Source organism: Propithecus coquereli, unplaced genomic scaffold (assembly GCF_000956105.1).
Source record: "Propithecus coquereli isolate 6110/MARCELLA unplaced genomic scaffold, Pcoq_1.0 Scaffold310, whole genome shotgun sequence".
Taxonomy (NCBI): domain Eukaryota; kingdom Metazoa; phylum Chordata; class Mammalia; order Primates; family Indriidae; genus Propithecus; species Propithecus coquereli.
In genome coordinates, this window is record NW_012148731.1 from 767,842 (window position 1) to 787,871 (window position 20,030).

Genomic DNA, 20,030 nt, shown 5'->3' on the forward strand with positions numbered 1-20,030 from the left:
AGGGCCATGAGCTCAGGGAATTGACCTGTGGGAGCCTCAGTTTTCCCATCAGGAATAGGGGGCAACGATTCCCACCTGGGAGCTGTCCGTGTGGTCTGCGGATGGCCCAGCAACCCGCCTGCAGGCCCAGCCGGAGCAAGGTGCTCTGCACGTGGGGGCTCAGTGATCGTGTTTTCCCAGAGGGGGCTGGGGCTGGCCTCAGGGTGCCTCGAGCTGAGCCATCCGGCCGGGGAGCAGACAGGGGGCTGCACTCAAAAAACAGAACGGAAAGTGAACGGAAGGGGAACCGCTCAACAGTGAAGGGCACCTGACCTGTGGATCAAGTGACGTCACCCCAAGCAGAGGAATGCGGCCCAGAATGCTGTGTACTTAGAGCACTTCTCTCTCCCAGGGAGGCCGTGGCATTTTCGTCGGGGCTAAATCAGGGCCCCACTGAAGCGGCAGCCTGGGCGGGAAGGCGGAAGGCAGGCAGCTCCCAGGGGGTGTCTGGCCTGCCCTGGGAGGGCTGGGGCTCCAGGGCACAGGTGCCGACGGGAGGGCGGGGTTCCCGTTCCAACCCAGGCCCTCCTTAGCTGGGCCCCCTGGGGCAGGTTACTCAACCCCTTAAGGTCAAACGAATAGCACGGGAATGCCCCTCAGTGACCTATGACATACTCTACAAACAGAAGGGAGGGAAAGGATGCCAATGCTGATGGTGACAATGGATTGGCAGGGTGAGTGAGTAGAAACCCACATGTCCCCTGGGTCAAAGTGCCTTCCAGCATCAGTGGGCTGAGTGTTTGAACCTGCAGGGCGAAGGGAAGGACAAGGGGGGCTATTGCTGGTAGAATGTAGCATGATGCAGCCCCTGTGGAAAACAGTCTGGACACTCCTCAAACACTTAGGCACAGAGTTACCCCGTGACCCAGCAGTTCACTGGGAATATTCCCAAAAGCATTGAAAACTGAGACTCAAACAAAGACTTGGACGTGAATGTCCATAGCAGCATTATTCACTATGGTCAAAGAGTGGAAATAGCCTAAATGTCCACCGGCTGGTGAATGAATAAACTAAACACGGTATATCCACATAATAAAATATTATTGATCCATAAAAAGGAATAAAGTACTGTCATATGCTGCAATGTGGATGGACCTCAGAAACACTCTGCTAAGTGAAAGCAGTCAGGCATGAAAGTTACATATTGTGAGATCTCGTTCATATGAAACGTCGGAATAGGCAAATCCGCAGAGTCAGAAAGCAGATGGTGGTGGCAGGGGGGTCTCGGGGAGGGAGAGTAGGGGTGACTGCTTCACAGCTATGGGGTCTCTTTGGGGGTGATGAATTGTTCTGGAACTCGAGGGAGCTGGTGGTTGCACATCATGAATGTACTAAAATGCCACTGAATTGTACACTTAAAAATGGGTACTTTCATGTTATGTGAATTTCATCCTGATATTTTTAAAAAGTGGAGCAAGGGGGAGTGTTTGTGGACCACTGCCGAGAAGAGAGGAACAATCCACAGATGCCCACATGGCCATCTGATGGATTCATTAATATTTCCATTTTACCCGAGTCCGTGCGGGTTGTGAGCAGCAGCGCTGGGCCTGAAGGCAGGTCTGGTCCTGTGTTGTCCAGCCCCCGGCATGCGCCTGTCCCTCTGCTGGCTGCCTTATATCAATCGTCTCATCTCCTTTTCACAACCTGCAAGCCCGGTGTTAGCGCCATGGTACAAAAGGACATGAATGGACAGAGAGATTAGAGTCATGTGCCCAGAGCCACCCTGCTGACAAGCGACCAGAGGACAAGAGGACCCGGCCCATGGCCTTGAAGGAAGACGAGTCGCAGGGCCCTTGAGAGAGCTCAGATGACGGCGAGGTGCGGTGGAGAAGGCGCTCAGAGAGGACGGGGCTTCGGAGCAGGCGCATCGTGCTGGGCTGGCGAGCGCTGGGGTGGGATCTGCAGAGCTGCGGGGAAGGAATCCGGAGAGAGAACAGCACACTCAGCACAGCGTGAGCAAGAACAGGGCTCCAGGGGGCTGGAGACCTGGGCGGGAGAAGGGGCTGATTGGCGGACAGACAGGACAGGAGCCAGATCATGGAGGGCTCCTGCCAGGTGCCACGCCCTCCCCACTGTGTCTCCCCCGAGGCACGGGCCCATCATGCCACCACTGCTGGCCAATCGGGTGGAACCCGGATTTGGGATAAGCAAGCAGTTGGCGGCAGGGAGGGCACTTCTATGTCAGGACAAGCAGAGCCGGCTCCCTGGGATTCTGGCTTAGCTGTGAGTCCCAGGAGAAGAGGGGCCCAAGGGATGCCAGGAACTAGCATCCCCTCCTCGCCCACTGAGGATTTCCCATCCTCGGAAGCCCCCAGCCAGCCGTCCCAGCGGCAGGAAGTGAGTAACCGCCTCTCCCGACCCGCCGGCGACAGCCCAGGGCCAAGGACAGAGTTGGGAAGCACAGCCAGGCTGACCGCCAGGCTGAGGACCACTTCCCCCCAAACCTGGGGATGGTCAGTGATCTGCCATCCCCCCAGGACCAGACCCTGTCATCTGCCTCCCAGGGCAGCAGAGGGACAGACAGATGGACAGAAGAAGGACTGGCCTCTTTGCCTCTCTATGCAGCCCCCTTGAGTCTCTCTCTCATCTCACTTCTGAAGGTCTTTGTGCCAGGAAGAGCTAGGACTTCACTTGTTTTAAGCATTTATTTATTCCAAATCCATCTGATAAAGCTTCACAGAGGACTTTGCATATTTCCTTAATACTAAGGCACCGCTAGTGATAAGACACACCAGCTTTCAGGGGTAGAAAAACAATGGCAGGTTAAACGTACACACTTCAATTTCCTAAGTGTCAGAATGGAAAAACGGCTCCGAGTTGGGGAAGTCCCTGCCGAGGCCGGGGCGAGGAGGTGGACATTTCCTCTCTCCTTTGATACCCCAGGAGGTGGAGGTTAGGGCTGGTTTTCACAGAGCACTCGCTCCAGTTCTCACAGACACCAAGGCCAAGGAACACGGTCGCGTCCTTTCTTACTCGTGTTGCTTCCCTGCCGAGGCCAAACACTTCCTCCAGGCTGCTGGCACAGAAGGGGAGAAGACAGGACCCGAGTGCCTGGTCCTGCCAGTCCGCCCTTACTCCCCAGTGACAGAAGGCAAGGCATGTTGATGCAACATGCACACACACATCAAGAAGGGAAAGAAAAGCAAGGCGAGCTTGTTTTCTGCAGGGTTTCCATGGACCTGGTTAGGAGCGAGAGACACACCCACGTGCAAGCTATGAAATACAAGTTGCATAATTCCAGTGATTTTGCATACAAGTTAAGTGCGCTGATCTTTGCATTTAAAACTCGCATTGAGTAATATACCAATGAATGGTATAATGCAGGCTAAGAATATCACATTTTGATTTTTCTTTGCATAGAACGACATTAAGTTGCAAATAAAAAAACCCACCATGATAAGTCGAGAGAGAGACACAGAAGAAAGGAAAAGGCTTTATGAGTACTTCTTTCCCACTCTTTGAAGAAGGGGCCCCACATTTTCACTTTGTACCAGCCCCACAAATTCTGAGTTGGCCCGGCTGTCGGGCACCCTGGTGAGGTGCTCAGGAAAGGGTGGTGGGAGGGAGGGCAGCACAGGAAGCAAAAGAGTGACAGAACGGGAGAAATTCATAGCTTAAAACAACAGCATATATGGCATGATCCCGTTCGTGTAGAACGGGATATGTCGAAGCAAGGACATCTACGACATTGTGCATACTGTATCACAGGTAAATGTCAGCTGATGTAAGCATGGCACCAAATTCTTAAACGCCTCCAAGCAGTGCACTTTTCAGATGATTTTCATTTTATCTTACACATTGAGCTCAATCAACAGAGAAACTAGACATAGATATTATGTATATGATCAGTTTTTTTAAAAAGCTGCATATTCCTTTAGAGGAAAGAGAGAGGTGCCGCTATGCAGTGAGACTTAGGCTCAAATCTTGGCTCTGCTGTTTACAATCTGCAGGATTTAGGCCAAGTTAAGCCTCTGTTTCCTCATCCGTGAAATGGGCATGATGATTTATAATACCCTCCTCGGCTTGTTGTGAAGTATCAGTGGCATAACATGGACTAACCTGGATCACGTGCTGCGACAGGGTCTGGCACAGAGGCTGCTCGGCAGTGGGCAGCCAGGAGGGGCCGGAGCTGGGGCCGGAGGGCTCGGGCCTGTGCTGGAGGCCTCTGGGGAGGGGCCAGAGGCAGGAAGCAGGCCGGGAGGGCAGTCACGGGCACGTTGGCTGGAGGTGCTCTGTGGGGTTCCTAAGTGTGGGCGTCAGTGCCAACCAGGCGGACTTTGCATGTGTTCTGCCGTGAATCAAAACCCGCACTCGCCTTCCGACTCCACTTTCCAGTTTTCTGTGGCTGGGCTGTCTCAGGCGTGTGTAACAGGTCAGCCCACTGCAGGGCAGCTGCTGAGTGACAGAGGACAAGGGAGCGGCTTTCTGCTCAGTACTGTGCAGTTCTGGACAAAAGCACAGCCCACTCCCTGAGGCCAACGGATAATGGCCTTCCTGGGAGGACAGACCTCTGGCTCACACACAGACATGTGGAGAGAATGTTCCAGAACACTGGGGTGCAGGGCGGACATTCATAAACAAACATGTGTGTCTACGTGTCTATAGTCTGCTTTTGTGCTTTTCTGTTTTGTTTGGCCTTTGCTTCACCCCAGTGAGGATGGACCCGGGGGCTTTTCCCCATAGACTGGGCTGTGCCTTCATTCCGCCCACTGTGTGCCAGGTGAGAAATCACCATAAGGAAGACACCTGCCTCGCGGTGTTCTCAGTGCACCAAGAACAGTCCCCGGCTGTGGGAGGAAACAGGCAGGCTGACGAGTGCAGACAGGACACGGTCCCTAACCAAGGCCTCAGGGAAGGCCCCCAGGCAGCCTCCTAAGAGGACAGTGGGTGTGACCAAGCAAAGGCATAGGAAGGGTGTTTTAGGCAGAGACTACGGCATGTGCAAAGGCCCAGCATCAAGTGCTATCCTGTTACTTTCGGGAGCCTGAAGGGGCTCCGTGGGGCTAAGGTACAGAGGGCTGGCGTGGCTGGGCAGGCTGTACCGGCAGATTCTTACCATGCCACATGAAGGGGCCCTGCTTAGTGGGGAGGCCATCAGTGTTTTGCAGGAATAACTGGTTCCCTCTTTAGTCTTCCCTGAGTGCAGCTGGGCTGGCTAGAACTCCGAGCCCTGGCAGGGCTGAGACACCCCCTGCAGACCTCAGCCAAGCCCACCGAGTGGTGAGGGGGTGTGGTCTGGCCGCAGCTGCAGGGACTGGGCAGGAAGGGCTTAGCCAAACTTTCTCAGTGCAATACTGAAGGACACGAGCTGTGCTCACCCAGATGTAAACTACTGTGGGCTGCTACTGAGTCCACAAGGAGCACTTGGAAATGATCCCCCAGCCTGGCTCTGCCCACTGGCAGGGGACTGGCCTCAGTACAGACTCCCCCAGGGATGGGTTTGTCTGATTCATTCGCTTACCTGACAACGCACTGCATGGCTGTGTGGGTATCCGATACATGAGCGGGTGGGTGGGTGGATGGGCAGGTAGATGGATAGATGGATGGACGGATGAGTAGGTGGAGGGACGTGTGGGTAGATGGGTGGGTAGATGCAAGTTAGATGAACGGAAGAGTGGGTATTTGTCTTGCAAGAGTTAAAGATTCTTTTGATGGCAGGGCACAATGCAGTGACACGTGAATAGAGAAAGGGTAGAACTTTTTGTTTCTTACAGCTCCAGATGAGAGGCTGCCAGGCAGGGCCACGTGGGGCAGGGTCCCAGCAAGCTGGAACTACAGGCAGCAGCTTATGTGGCACATGAGTGGGGTTAGCGAGGTTTCCTGGGCTCCCTGTGGATTGGCTAATTTGAATAATTTTGTGATTCCCAGGTTATAGGGGCTGTCCATTGTTGTTTGATACCAGGCTCCAAGGTGATTAGGGCAGATGCAGAGTGGCCCAGAGCGTGAGAGGCAGTAAGCAAAGTGGCTGGAGTGTGGACTTAATCACCTGCTCTAGCAAGGACCTCAAGACTTGATCAAGACGGCATTTTTTCAAAAACTAGTAATAAATGACAGTGATGGATGGAGACATGTATACACGGGCAGATGTCTTTTGGAACTTTCTCAGTTGATGGTATTTCCAGAAGCATCGACACTGGATTCAGATCTTTGAGGATTTTCAACTCTTAGATGCAGAACCCTATGATGTCCACGCTGGAAGAGGCATCAGAAGGACTCTGTCTCTTCTTGTTGGTCTCCGCATGTTTTAGATCGTAGACCCCTTCAATAACTTGATGGGGACCCAGGGAAAAGCACACACACACCATTTTAGAGGGCTCGCGGGCTCCGGGAAGCCTAACCACAGATCTCCATCCTCACTGGGCGGTCCAGTAAGGCCAGGGCAAGGAGCCCCAAAGTGGTCGAACAGGCTGGTGCACAGATGAGTCAACTGACACAGCAGGTCGGGAGGGACTTCGCTCAAGAGCGTACAGCCAGTTCACAGCCAGGCCAGGGCTGGGGCCAGGGCCACCCCATAAGCCTTTCTGGGACTCGGTTTCCCCATCTCTGTGACGATGGGACTGGACGCCATCACTGGTTTGCTGACTCATAGAAGTTGCAGGGGAGGGGCTGTGACACCCCTATCTACTCCCCAGCTCGCCGGGCCCACTCTCATCTGGTCTCTTTGGAAGGAAGGGTTTTAAAACTTTTTAAAAAGTTCTGAAAGTCCCAGCACTTTCCAGCTCCTCCCTCTGGTTCTGGGAGTGTTAAGGGTGAGGATTGTTTGTAAGTCGTAGAGCCGAACTGGACTGGAGGAAACTGCTTTACAACATCTCCAAGGAAACGGCCATGTCTCGGGGGCATGCACTCAACTGCCCCGGAAAACAGGGGGCGGAAAGGTGGCTGTTCTTGGACGATGACCCCCGGGTTCTGCCGCTGTCACCTGTGGGCGGCATGCATGGCATACAGAGGAATTTCAGAACTCCCCCTGCCCACCTGGCCACCTTCTGTTTACACACTGTGTGTAAATGCCCACTGTTCACACCTAGAACTCAGACACAGAACCGTCACCTCAGGAAAATAAGAAATGGTCAGCAGTAAAGGTAACGTCAGGCGGATTTGTTCACGTGGAGTTTCTCAGGCCACTCTGTGGTCCGCTGGGAGGCGATTGCCGCCCCAGGGCTCTAATGGGCTGCCTGTCTACACAGCAGAGCATTCCTGGGGTGAACGCGGAGAGGCTCGGGGAGCCCCAGGGCTCAGAGGGCAGGAGGGGCTGGGAGCGGGAGCCGGGGGGCAGCTGCGGCCATCCTGCCTGGCCTCTGCAGCCCGCCCAACTCAAGCTCCTGACAGAGCGTGCAGCTCAGCAGGAGGTGGAGGGAGGAAGTGCCCAAGAGGGTGGTGACATCACCACCCAGCCCTTGAAAGATGAGCTGTTCCCGCTGCCACTCCAGCTCGGGCTCCTCGCTCTGTGGAGGGCTGGGGACGCCAGGCAGCCCCGCTCGACCGAGGGAACCACCACAGTGCCCACGCAGCTTGCTCCAGACAAGGTGGGTGCCAGGCAGGGGCTGGTACAGCCACCTCACCTTTGCAGGGAGGACACGCTGTCTGGCTCGGAGGGAGGGTGGCAGCGGGGGCTGACTCCCAGGCGTGGGGAGGAGTTTCCTCTGGTCCTGGGGCGTTGGGAAAAGTTCCTTCCTTCCCCAGGTCTGGCCAGGGATCTGGGGAGAGGGGTTCCCGGCAGGAGGAATTGCGCTGTTGGTTGTGGGTTTGTCCTGTCCCTGAAGCGAGGTGTTAAGTGTATGAGGGATGTCGTGGTTTGATCTCCGTAGACTCTGGGTGGACGCTTTGGACTGAAACAGCGAGGAGGGCGCTCGATGTAGCGGGGTTGGGTGTGGGGTGGGGACTCCAAAAGCTGGCTTGTCACTCACAGCTGTGCCACTCACTGGTTCTGTGTGACCCGAACAAGCTATTCAACCTCTCTGAGCTTCAGGTTCTCTGTCCGCAAAGTACCCTGCTCCCTGGGGAGGGCAGAGGTTAAATCAGACAGCAGACGGGAGAGGGTTTGTGAATACTGGCTGAGGTGCACCGAGGTGGTTGGTGGTGGTGACTGTGTTTCAGGCTTTTCGTCCCTCCCGTTGTGGTCCTGGCTGCCCGGGCAGAGGGGTGGGATAGAGCATGGGCTTTGCACCCAGCCCTGGGTTGGGGTCCCAGCTCTGCTCTCACCCTGTGGGGGACATTGCTGGGCAAGTGATTTTGTCCAGGTCTCCTGAGCCATAGGAAGACCTGGCAGTTCCTTATGCAAAGCTAGAAACAGGCTCCTGGCCGTGAAGCGCCACATGTGTCGTAGCTACTGGATAAACGGTGGCCATCACTGGAGTTGCCGAGAGCAGGCGCTTTCGCAGCCTGGGCGGGGTGGGCAGCGGGCGTCGCTCTCCGGGCAGGTCAGAATGCGCCTCACTGAGTCACAGGCTGCCTGCAGCTCCCGCAGCCCACAGGAAGTGGGAGCTCTGGCCCAGGTGTGGGGCGATCGGAAGTCCTGGGCCAACCCCACCTTTTATGCTTTCTGTGAGTGGGAGAAGGATTTGGGTGGCCGGAGACAGGGTGAGTGACCCCAAAGGTCATTGCTGACGTCCTGTGACCCAGCTCCTTTGGAGAAAAACCGTGCTGTGTCCTTCTGGCCCTGGCAGCAGCAAGGGTGACGGGGACATTCCACAGTAGTGAGCCCCATGATCTTGGAGAGTTTGTTCTGTCTTCCTCCTGGTTGGGGTAGGACAGGCAGGAGAAGGGGTTTGGGAAAACATTGAAAATGAGAAGACACGTGTGCTGGCCCCACAGCCAGGACCCCAGGGTCTCATCCCAGCTCTGCCCTGAACTTGGAAAAACCGCACAATCATGCGCTCCGAGCCCCGCACTGTGCACACGAGGAAGCTGAGTGTCCGTGCGAGGACATAACCTCAGCGCAGCCCTTTGCTCGGGGTCCAGGAAAAAGCCGCGACCTCCCTGGGACGTAGGCTCTCCCTTGGAAACGGGAGGTCTGGACGATTGCGCCTCCAGTGAGTCTGAGGACGTTGGCTTAGACCAAATTCGGCCTGCGCTGGCCAGTGGCACCCAGCAATGGACACAGCTGTGCCGTGTGGTCTCCGCTAACACTGCGGCTGCTCAGCGGAAAGTTCCGCGGGTGTCTGAGAGTAACTTAGGGCTGCCCCTCAGGTGAGCTCCTGCGGTCAGGGAGGGGCCCAGCTGCAGGGGGCGAGGAGGAGCCCTGTAGACTTGCAGGTGTCTTATTCGGGCTGCTATGAGAAATGACCGTAGACGGGGCGATTTACAAACAACAGACCCTTATTTCTCACAGTCGTGGAGTCTGGGAAGTCCGAGATCAAGGCACGGCCAGACTGGGTGTCTGGTGAGCCCATTCCTCATAGATGGCGCCTTCGGTGTGTCCTCCTGTGGCAGAAGGGCAAACAAGGTCCCTCAAGCTGCTTTTATTTTATTTTTGTTTCTATGTACACATCTTAAACAATCAAACCTCTTTTATTTTTTTTTTTATTTATTATTTTTTTTTAAACAGAGTCTCACTCTGTTGCCCGGGCTAGAGTGAGTGCCATGGAGTTAGCCTTGCTCACAGCAACCTCAAACTCTCCCATCCTCCTGCCGCAGCCTCCCGAGTAGCTGGGACTACAGGCATGCACCACCGTGCCTGGCTAATTTTTTCTATATATTTTTAGTTGTCCAGACCATGTCTTTCTATTTTTTTTAGTAGAGACGGGGGTCTCACTCTTGCTCAGGCTGGTCTCGAACTCCTGAGCTCAAACAATCCACCCGCCTCGGCCTCCCAGAGTGCTAGGATTACAGGCGTGAGCCACCGCGCCCAGCCCAATGAAACCTCTTTTAAAGGGCACCAGTCCCATTGCTTGCAGTGGGGGCATGGCCTAATCACCTCCCAAAGGTCTCACCTCCTAATACCCCCACGCTGGGGATTAAGTCTCAGCTTATGCATTTTGGAGGGACACAGACATTCAGACCATAGCACCAGGGGACTCTGGTTTTCAGGATGAAAGCAGGGGCCTTGTCCATCCAGTCACAACTTTCTCCTCTGCTCTGAGAACCGTGCCCGGCACAGAGCGGGCGCCGGGCAGTGTCTGGGGAAGAACGAATGGTTAAGTGAATGAAGGAATAAATGAACACCGGGCACCCGGCACACAGAGCACATTACTAAGTGAAGGAGCCAGTCTGAAAAGGCGTCCTGCCGTGTGATTCCAGCTGCACGTGACGGTCTGGAAAAGGCAGAGCTATGGGGACAGAAATCAGCGTTTGCCAGGGGGCGGTGGAGAGGGACGTACGGGCAGAGCACAGAGGATCTTCAGGGCATGGGACTCCTGCGCACGCTGCTGGGATGGCGGATTCACGTCCGCAGGCATCTGCCAAACCTGCAGCGTGAGCGACACCAGCCGCGAACTCGAACGCAATTATGAGCTGCGGGTGGTGACGTGTCAGTAGGTTCATCCGTTGTAACAGACGTGCCTCTCCGGAGGGGGTATTGACAATGGCGGACGCTGGGGGCGCAGGGGTACGTGGGAACGTTCTGCACCTTCTCCCTCTTGATTTCGCTGTGAACCTAAAACGGCTCTTAAAAAAAAGCACACAGAGCAGATCTGCGTGTCGCTTTGAGAATTCGGGAAGGCGCTTGGACACCCAGAATACCTTGGGGTCATGAGTCAGTCAGAAGCTGCTAAGACTTGAGACCCCAAATGCATCACTCTCAGCCCAGGGATCCCCGAACCGTGAGTATTCGCGGTAGTGAACAGGGCCGGGAGCTCACCCTAAGGCAGCCCATTCCATCTCGGCGGTTAGAAAGCGCTTCCTCAGACCGAGCGACGGGCCCACGTTCCATTCTCTGGAGTTCGTGTGATTCTAGTCCTTGTTGGTCGTCTCTGAGCTAAGTGTCTACAGATGCTTAATCTGTCCTCCACGAAAAGTGGGAAATGTTCAATCCCTCCTCCGAGTCGCTCTGGTTTTCCTGGGGACCTAAGGCCCTGCTCCCCCAAAACACAAGCCCCCAGGTTCCCTTCCAGAACAAACCTAAGGAGTCAGGTATTTCTTTGACTCTGTCATCAAAGTGGGATCTGTAGGGTTCTGGAGGCTAGAAAAATGTGACACCCCTGCCCCCCCAAACCATCACAGCACAAAGGAGGGTGGAACAAACACAGCTCTGGGTTCAAATCCCAACTGTGTCCTTATCAACCAGGGAGGCTCTTTGAGCCTCAGTTTCCTCACTTGTACAATGGGGACAAGCATTCCTATTGTCGAGGACCATCGTGAGGCTTCACTCAGATGGTGCTGGTGTAGTAAATGGGATGCCAGGCACACTGGGTGCCCAGGTAGCAGAAGGAAGGTCTATGGAAGCAGGAACAAGGGCCTGGGACTGTCAGAGGTGCTGTGTTTGCATTGCAGCTAGAGGGATTCCCAGAGAAAAGGCCCCCACCTGTGTGAATGCTCATGTTCCCAGGCAACGCGCCTGTAGGAGGTGACAGCAAGAGCCCTGCTCACACTTCCCTCCAGGGCTCAACCTTCAGGTATAGTCAGGCCTGTCCCACACCACCCGCCACCAACCTCTCTGGGCCTGTCTGATCTCTGCCCCCAGGGGCGGGCAGTGGCGGGCACTGGCCCCTGAGCACCCCCTGGAAACCAGCAGCGCCCGAGGAGGGGCATCTCGTGGGGTGTTGTAAACTGTAGAGTGCTGGACTCCCGCACAGCCCCATCGCTGTGGTCACTGTGCTGACTTGTGCCCATCAGGCCATTCTCCTCCTCTTCCCTGCGGGTTTCTCGAGTATTCACACTGCAGGGGCCCGTGTGGTCTGTCGGGGAAAGACCAAAATCTTGTTGTGCATCAGAATCACCTGGAGCCTGGTCACCTGGCAAATACCAGGGCCCCGCTCTGGGGACTCCAATTTGGGGTCTGGACTTGCTAATATCTCCATGGACTTTGAAGCAGGGGGGCCTTGAACCATACTTTGAAACAAGCCACCCTAGCAAAGGGTCCGTCCTGGACCCGAAAGCCACCCGCAGGCCCTTCCTCCCAGTGCCCACAGCCCAGAGAGATTTGGCATCTGGGCTCTGTCACTGCCCCTCCACCCTCTCAGGGAAGGACAGAAACCCCCTCCCTGAGAACTCCCGGCCTCCACACAGCTCATGGCGAGCTCCCCTCCACATGGAGTTGGGCCTAAACGTTTTGGGAAGCACCAAGCTGTGTCTTGCCTTCGCTACCAAGCAGGAGGCCTCTGGAGGGAAAGACAGGGCCTCAGCCCCAGCACCCAGCACCCAGCCCCGTGCTTGGCACCTGCTGTGCTCTAAGAACGCACCTGTGGGGGCCAATCTCTGACTGCGACGGAGGGAGGGTGGCGTCACTCAGCCCCTCTCTGGCCCCCACTTTGCCTGCTAGTAAAGTGACAGGTGAGAGAAGGAACCTCCAGGGTCTTTCTGAACAGCAACGATCAGAAAGGAATGGCTGGAGTGCAAGAACATGGCAAGGGAGGCGGGAAAGTGTGCTCACCTGATACAGGTATGCTCGTACACAGGCAAGGGCCTGCGGACAAGGGGGTCTGTGCGGGCCACTTGTGGTAGCCAAACCAACAGAAAACAGGGGCTCATCAAATGAACTGGGCACAGGCACATTCAGGTGATAGACTCCCAAGCTGAGGATGGATGTCTCCCTCCCCTCCCTTTCCTCTCTTTCCCTCCTCCTTCTCCTCCTGTCCCCACTTCTTCTGCAGACAGCCACAGGGATTGAATCCCACCCCACGCCTCCCCCACTGCATGACCTAGGGCAAGAGATTTAGCCTCTTGGAGTCTCAGTTTCTGCGGATGTAAATAATAGCAGAACTGGAAACTATGTAAAAAGAATCGGGAACTCCCTGAGGCATGTGGTGCATTAAGGGGAGTCCTACTCTGGACACTGCGAGGCCAGGAAACAATGAGGTGGGTCAACAGATCATTGAAGGCAGAGAGGTGAGGGCACCAGCAGGTGGTGCATTTGGGGGCTCCCATGGCATCCTGACACAGGGATGGGGCACATCTGTTCCTGAAAGCCCAGAAGACATCTGGAAACAGACCCCAGTGACAGTGGCCATCTCTGGAGGGTGACAGGGCAGGGACAGGGCCCAGAGGAGGTTTACTTGTCGCTATATTCTCTTTTGCACTCTGAAATTTTATCATGATCATAAGCATGCATATATCTCTTTGCAAAAATTTAAATATATTAATAAAAAGCAAAAAAAACTAGAATAGAAATAAAAAAGAGGCCAAGCAAGGTGGCTCACGCCTATATCCTAGCACTCTGGGAGGCCGAGGCAGGAGGATTGCTTGAGGTCAGGAGTTCAAGACCAGCCTGAGCAAGAGCAAGACCCCATCTCTACTAAAAATAGAAAAATTAGCCAAGTGTGGTGGCGCGCCTGTAGTCCCAGCTACTCAGCAGGCTGAGGCAGAAGGATCACTTGAGTCCAGGAGCTTGAGATTGCTATGAGTTATAAGGACACCACTACACTCTAACCAGGGTGACAAAGTGAGATTCCGTCTCCAAAAAAAAAAGAAAGAAAAAAGAGGCAAAATCCTGCAATGTTCCCATTTCTGCAGGTGGGATCTGTCCTAAATCTCTCTCCAGGTGTGAGAAGAGGGCCTGAAAAAGAAGAGAGGGGAGCAATTCACACATTTGTGGCTGCACCAAGAGCCTGTGCAGCAAGGAGACAGGGAGGGAGAGGATAGGACCTCAGGGAGCCTGGCAGGCCCTGAGGTCATTGGAGTCATTGACGCTATCTGAGGAAGTGCCTTCGCTGAGCGTCTGCTGTGTGCCAGCTCTGTGCTGGGCCCCAGGGCTACGAGCCACCCAAAAACAGCCTCTGCTCACCCAGACTCAGATCCTGGTGGGGGAACGGTCAGGGAGGATTTTTTTTTCTGAAAAAAAAAAAGACTTGATTAAACATTCAAGCTAAATGAGAAATTAATTGCATTAAATAATTCCAGAAAAGGGAAGGCATATTACAGAAAAATTATGATTAATGAAACGAGTCTAAGGTTTTTGCTAATAAGTTGGTTGTAATGTGGTTAGGAAGCCTGACAACTGTTTACAAAGGCTGCTTAGAATAGAAAAGACATAAACAATTTGATGATAATCTGGAACAAAAATTTCATGTTATTTCAACTAAATCTGAAAGTGGGAAGAGAAAGGAAAGGAAGAATAAGATGTATGCTAAAATTTTTATCTTATCTAGAAGGACAATTATTTTTTTACTCTTGATACTAATATATGGATATAGGTTCTAGCATGTTTGTCAAAATTTTAAAGATAACTATTAGAAGAGTAGAAACAGGATATATTACACTGTACCCTACAAAGAATCTACACTCCTGAAATATTTATTCCAAGGTGCATTTACAGAAATTGATCTTGTTGTAGGCCCTAAGAACAAAGTCAATATAGTCCCAGATATATAATTATTATAGGCTGCATTACCTGACTATATTGTGGAAATTAATGTCAAATATAAAAACCAAAGATCACAAACCACTTGAAAATTTTAGAAAACACTCTTCCTCAAAAGTCTTCCATCAAAAAGATAGATCATCAAAACTAAAATTATAGATATTTGAAAAATGACTATGAGAACACTACTTATCAAATTTATGGGATGCAGCCAAAGCCATATTCAAAGGAGGATTCATATCTTTACATTTTTTTAAAATTACTAACCCATAAAGATTGCAAATAAATGAATTAAATGTCTAATTCAATAAACTAGATATTTAAAAATGGCCAGAAAAAGTAGAATAAAGAAAATAATGATGGCAAACACAAAATGACTAATTAGAAAGAAGGAAAGCATTAATATCAGTAAGCCAACTAAGGAAAAGCCAAGAGCTGGCTCTTTGGAGGAGGGATGTATCCGGAAGTGCTTTGTGCTGCACAGAGAATTATAGTAAGTTGATGGACAGGGATCACTGGATGCTGCTCAGCTGGGTGGCCCAGAGCAGCCTGCAGCCAAACCTGGGCACAGCATCCCAGCCTCTGTCAAGGGAGTGCTGGGGAGGCACGATCTGCCTGTTGGGGGTTTCCATCAGCCCCCGGAAAGGTCTCCTTTCCATCCTGGCCCCTAGTTCCTCAGGGGGTTTTCACTAATGATGCTGTGTCTGTGGACAGAAACCTGCAAAGCAAGAAAAATCAGTCCAGCTTCAGGCTCTTCTGCAATGCATCAGACCCTCAGAGAAGCAGCTGTACACTTAGGAGAGAAACAGTGTGATGCTGAATGGTCTTTCGTAAGCAAAGGCTGCAGAAAGACATGCTTAAATGTGAAAGGTTCACAAAAAATGCCAGTCCTGAAGCCCTCATGAAAAAAATCACTCAAAGACTTATAACCCCACCGACGGAGGTGTGAATCAGGATGGAGACCGAAGCCTGGAGAAGAATTTGCTCCTGTCTCTTTCCTTTGTTTCACTGGGACATAGAGTTATGAAATCAGGCTGAATCCTGTGATAACGAGTGGATTTTGCAGCCCAGTAGGAAATCTCATCATCCCAGGGCGCCCCTGCACCGGGTCCCAGCCGGTGGCTTTTCCCAGGTCATCAGCAGCCACTGACCCCACCTGCTCAGAGAAGGTGTTTGGGTACCACAGGGAATTATTGAAGAAGCAGTTTGCAAATACTTTAAACATTTCGTTTTAAATTAAAACATGATTGTGCATTTATTTACCAGTTTTTAGGTAAGCAAGGCCTTTCCTTTGAGTGCAAATTGGCTGATTAACATTCTTACATAAACTAACCCATAATTCATTTCCCATTTTTTTAAAAAATGGAAAAAAATATTTGGCTTTTGAAATATTTTTATTACAAAAGCAGTATGTGTTCATCATAGAAAACTTGGAAACTACTACAAAGAATAAAGAAAACTCTATGGCTATGAAGGGCTAAAAAAATAGAAAAAAAAAAAGAATAAAGAAAACTCAAAAGCAACCCATGCTCAAAGACACCCAGCAGCAGTAATAATTTGGTATTTTGCTTTTCAGATTTTTGAACCATGTTGTATGTGCAGTTCAGTACCCAGCATTTTGTTCCCTTGCCACAGTATCAGAAGTAGTCTCTCATTTTTGGTAAACTCGTAGAAGCATTGTTTTTTCATGCCTGCTTAATATTCATTGCATGGATTTAGGATCGTGTATTTATCATTTTTTTTAGAGCTATATAAAGAGATTTATTATAAGGAATTGGCTCACATAATTATGGAGGCTGGAAATCCCAAGATCTGCAGGGTGAGTCGGCAAGATGGAGACCCAGGAGAGCCACTGGTTTAGTTTCAGTCTGACTCTGAAGGCTTGAGAACCAGGAAAGCTAATGGTCTAGTTCAGTCCAACAGCAGGAAAAAAGTTAATGTTCCAGTCCAAAGGCAGGAAGAATTCCCTCTTGCTTGTTGGAGTGTCAGCCTTTCTCTATCATTTTTTTTTTTGAGACAGAGTCTCACTTTGTTGCCCGGGCTAGAGTGAGTGCCATGGCGTCAGCCTAGCTCACAGCAACCTCAAACTCCTGGGCTCAAGCCATCCTCCTGCCTCAGCCTCCCGAGTAACTGGGACTACAGGCGTGAGCCACCACGCCCAGCTAATTTTTTGTTTCTATTTTTAGTTGTCTGGCTAATTTTTTTCTATTTTTTTAGTAGAGATGGGGTCTCACTCTTGCTCAGGTTGGTCTCAAACTCCTGACCTCAAGCGATCCTCCCGCCTTGGCCTCCCAGAGCGCTAGGATTACAGGCGTGAGCCACTACGCCCAGCCTAGGATCGTGTATTTAACCAGTTCCCTAGTCCTAAACATTTAGGTTGTTTTCTATGTCCCTCATTAACATGATGATGAACATCTCGGTGCATGAAGCTTTTCCTGTCCTTTCGTTATTTTTAGAAATGCCAAGCAAAAAGGAAAGGACCTTTTCTTAGGTTCTGGATTTGCATCTCCAAAGTATCCAAAAATTGAATTTTCTGGAGACAGGTTTGGGAGCCACTCAACCTTCTCCTTCCGCCTGACCCTATGCAGAGAAGACATCGAAGCCATCTGCCTGCCTCCCTCAGTCTGTGACTGGCCCACTGAACACTTGCAGACTAGATTATTTGTACATTGCCTTGGCTCCAAGGACGCCTGCAGTAAACCAGAGCGGCAGTCCAAGGCGGATCCTGGAGACAGGCAAGCTGGCGTCTCCTCAAATGCAAACTCCTCTTAATAGTAATCTAATGTTGATTGAACACCTTCTAACAACCCAGGCCATTTTACCTATAGGGAAACAAGCCCGGAGAGGTTAATAGTCTGCCAGTACCCAGCGGCACAGAGCTGTGACTACCACTTTCCCCTGAGCTGGCTCCGGGGCAGAGTGTGCAGGAGGGTGAGCCCGCCTTGGGGTGCCCTCTGCCAGGCACAGGCAGACTCACAGGCGGCCTGGCAGGGCATCTTGGAGGATTTTGTTTCTGGCTCCAAAAATGTGAAATACAAGGGGAAGTAGGCAAGCTCATGCATGTCAGAAATTCTCCTCGATCCCAGCTCAGGAAGTGGGAATTTTCCACCTGTGTTAGCACCAGAGATGATAACCCCCAGGGCTCTGCGTGCAGGCCGTGCCCCAGCTCCTGGCCAAGTCTCAAGACCCCTCCTACCTGCCGAGCTGGACAGTACAGTTCCTGGGGGGCTGTGGGGGAGTGTGGGGGGGCACGTTACAGAACAGAGATAGCAGAACTCTTCTGTGTCCCCCACCTCCCTACGAGAAGAAGACAGCCTGGCGGGGTAGAATAAGCACAGACTTGGGGTGGTCTGAGGCAGGGTGGCCTCAGATAGTGCCCTGTCTGAAGTTCATTTTCACCCCGAACATTGTCTGGGGTCACACCTGGGACAATCCCTCCCACGGTGTTATTTGGAGGATTAAGGGAAACTTAGGTCCACAAATCTCCTGACATACAGTCAGCACCTCCAGCAGCCCTCGCATCCTACTAATGTAAAATACGTGCCTTGAACCAGAAAGGCCAAGGGGTGAGGGGCTGTCGTGTTGAATGGGCAGCCATATATAGTCCTAGGCTTAAATCTATAAAATTTAAGGAATTTTAGTCCAAAAACACCAGAAACATTTCCCACACTTTACTTGAATACCCATAGAGACAGGGAGCTCACTACTGCCAAGAGCAACTCAGCTCAGCAAACATTCAATGAGCAGTTATGCTGTGTCAGGATCAGAGATTCAGAGAAGCAAAGACCCTGTTCTGTGCTCAAGGGGCTGAGGGTGTGACAGTCAGGATGGGTGTGACGGAAAAGGAAAGCACGTATGTGTGCGTGTGTGTGCATGCACATGCGTGTGAATGCCAACAACTGAACATGTATTAATAGGAAGTCACTACAATGGGGAGACCCGCCTGGCACCGAAATGAACAGATTTGGGAAAACTGGCCAGAGTGTCATAGCTGGAAGGACCTTACACTGTCCCTTGCCCTACAGATGGGGAAACTGAGGCCCAGCGGGGAAAAGCTACCTGCTCAAAGGCACATGTTGAGTCTAACAATAGCTATAGCAACACCAATGGCGGCTGCTGAGCACGGCCACCAGCTCCGTGCCGGCGCCTGGGCTGGGCATCTGACGGCACTGGCTCGTTTCACCCTCATGACAACCTGAGAGGTGGACACTCCTACTATCCCCATCCTGCAGATGTGGAAGCTGAGGTTCAGAGGAGTGGGGACCTGGGGCCCAGCCCGGGGCTTCTTGTCACTCCTGCCCTCCCAGTCGCCCAGCCCCAAGCTCACCTTTGGCCACGCAGGGCACCTCTGCTGGGAGCCCAGAGGAGAGGGCAGAGCCTGGCGTCCCAGGAGCCCCTGGGCTCTGAGATGGTGGCCCCGTAGTGACTGCTAGGTGACGGGGGCTCGGGCAGGGTGTTCATAAGCCCCTTCGGAGCCCCCGTCTGCAGGCTCCTCCAGCCAGCTCTGCCTTAGACAGGTGGCCACAATCAACTTGCTCTCTCTTGGTTCTTTCCACCTCTCGGGAGGTTGTGTGTGGAGTCACCTGGGTCCCCACTTAGGGGTCTGTGACTTGGGGTAAATCACTCCCTTCTGCCGAGCCTCAGTTTCCTCGTCTGTAAAACAGGCAAAACAGGTCCCTCGCGGGACAGTCGTGAGGGTCGGGGAAAGAGCTGCGCAAGCCCACCGTAGCGTAAACTGTGAAGTGCAGCGCCCTTTGCCGCACGGTCCTGATGGAGAAGCCAGCTGCGATCTATACGCGAGAGCCACACGTACAACCCAGGTCGCCTGGTATGCGTGGACAGAGCGGAGGCCTCAGGAAGTCACCTGCCCCAGGGAGCCTTCCATGCCCCCGACTTTGGGCACACTCCCCACCGCCAGGCAGAGCCCTGAGGACAGGCCCTGGCTGTCCTTTACCACCACAGCCACACTCTAGAGACAGGGCAGAGGGTGCTGGGCTTATTGGAGTGGGACCGCCAGTGAGAATCAGCTGTCTGGGAAGGCTTCCTGGAGGAGAAGGAATCTGCTTGAGGTGTTCGAGTGGTTGGTACAAGGGAGCTTGTGGGGGATGGAGGTTGTGACCTGTGCTTTTTACTGACCAGCTATAAGTCAAGGGTTCCCACAGCTCCCCTCTCAGTTTCAGTTATTTGCTAGAACAGCTCACAGCATCAAGGAAGCTTTTACTTGAGTTCACCGATTTATGATGAAGGATATCACTCAGGAACAGCCAAAGGGAGGACAGGCTTGGGGCCACATACGGGGAGGGGGCATAGAGGGTCGTACCCTCTCCAGACACAACACCCTCCCAGCGCCTCCACGTGTTCCCCAGCCTGGAAGTTCTCCAAGCCCTGCCTTCCAGCGGTTCTTGTGGAGGCCGCCTCACCTGGGCATGATCAATCACTAGCCCAGTGTCCAGGCCCTGTCCCCTTCCTGGAGGACGGGAGGTGGGGCTGAAAGTTCCAAGCTTCTTCCTGTGCTGGTCTTTCTGGGGACCAGCCTCCA

The 20,030-nt window shown here is 52.7% G+C and overlaps 1 protein-coding gene across 2 annotated transcripts in view; it reads left to right on the forward strand.

The window, feature by feature from the left end:
- The first annotated feature begins 7,496 nt into the window (after positions 1-7,496).
- The window catches only part of BDKRB2 (bradykinin receptor B2), a 28,285-nt gene continuing 15,751 nt past the window's right edge, over positions 7,497-20,030 (forward strand). The window contains exon 1 of one of the 2 annotated variants that reach the window (XM_012650087.1): positions 7,497-7,562. The gene's annotated coding sequence lies outside the window, so the exon portion shown is untranslated. The remainder of the gene's footprint in view (positions 7,563-20,030) is intronic. The other variant, XM_012650086.1, reaches the window with a different exon arrangement.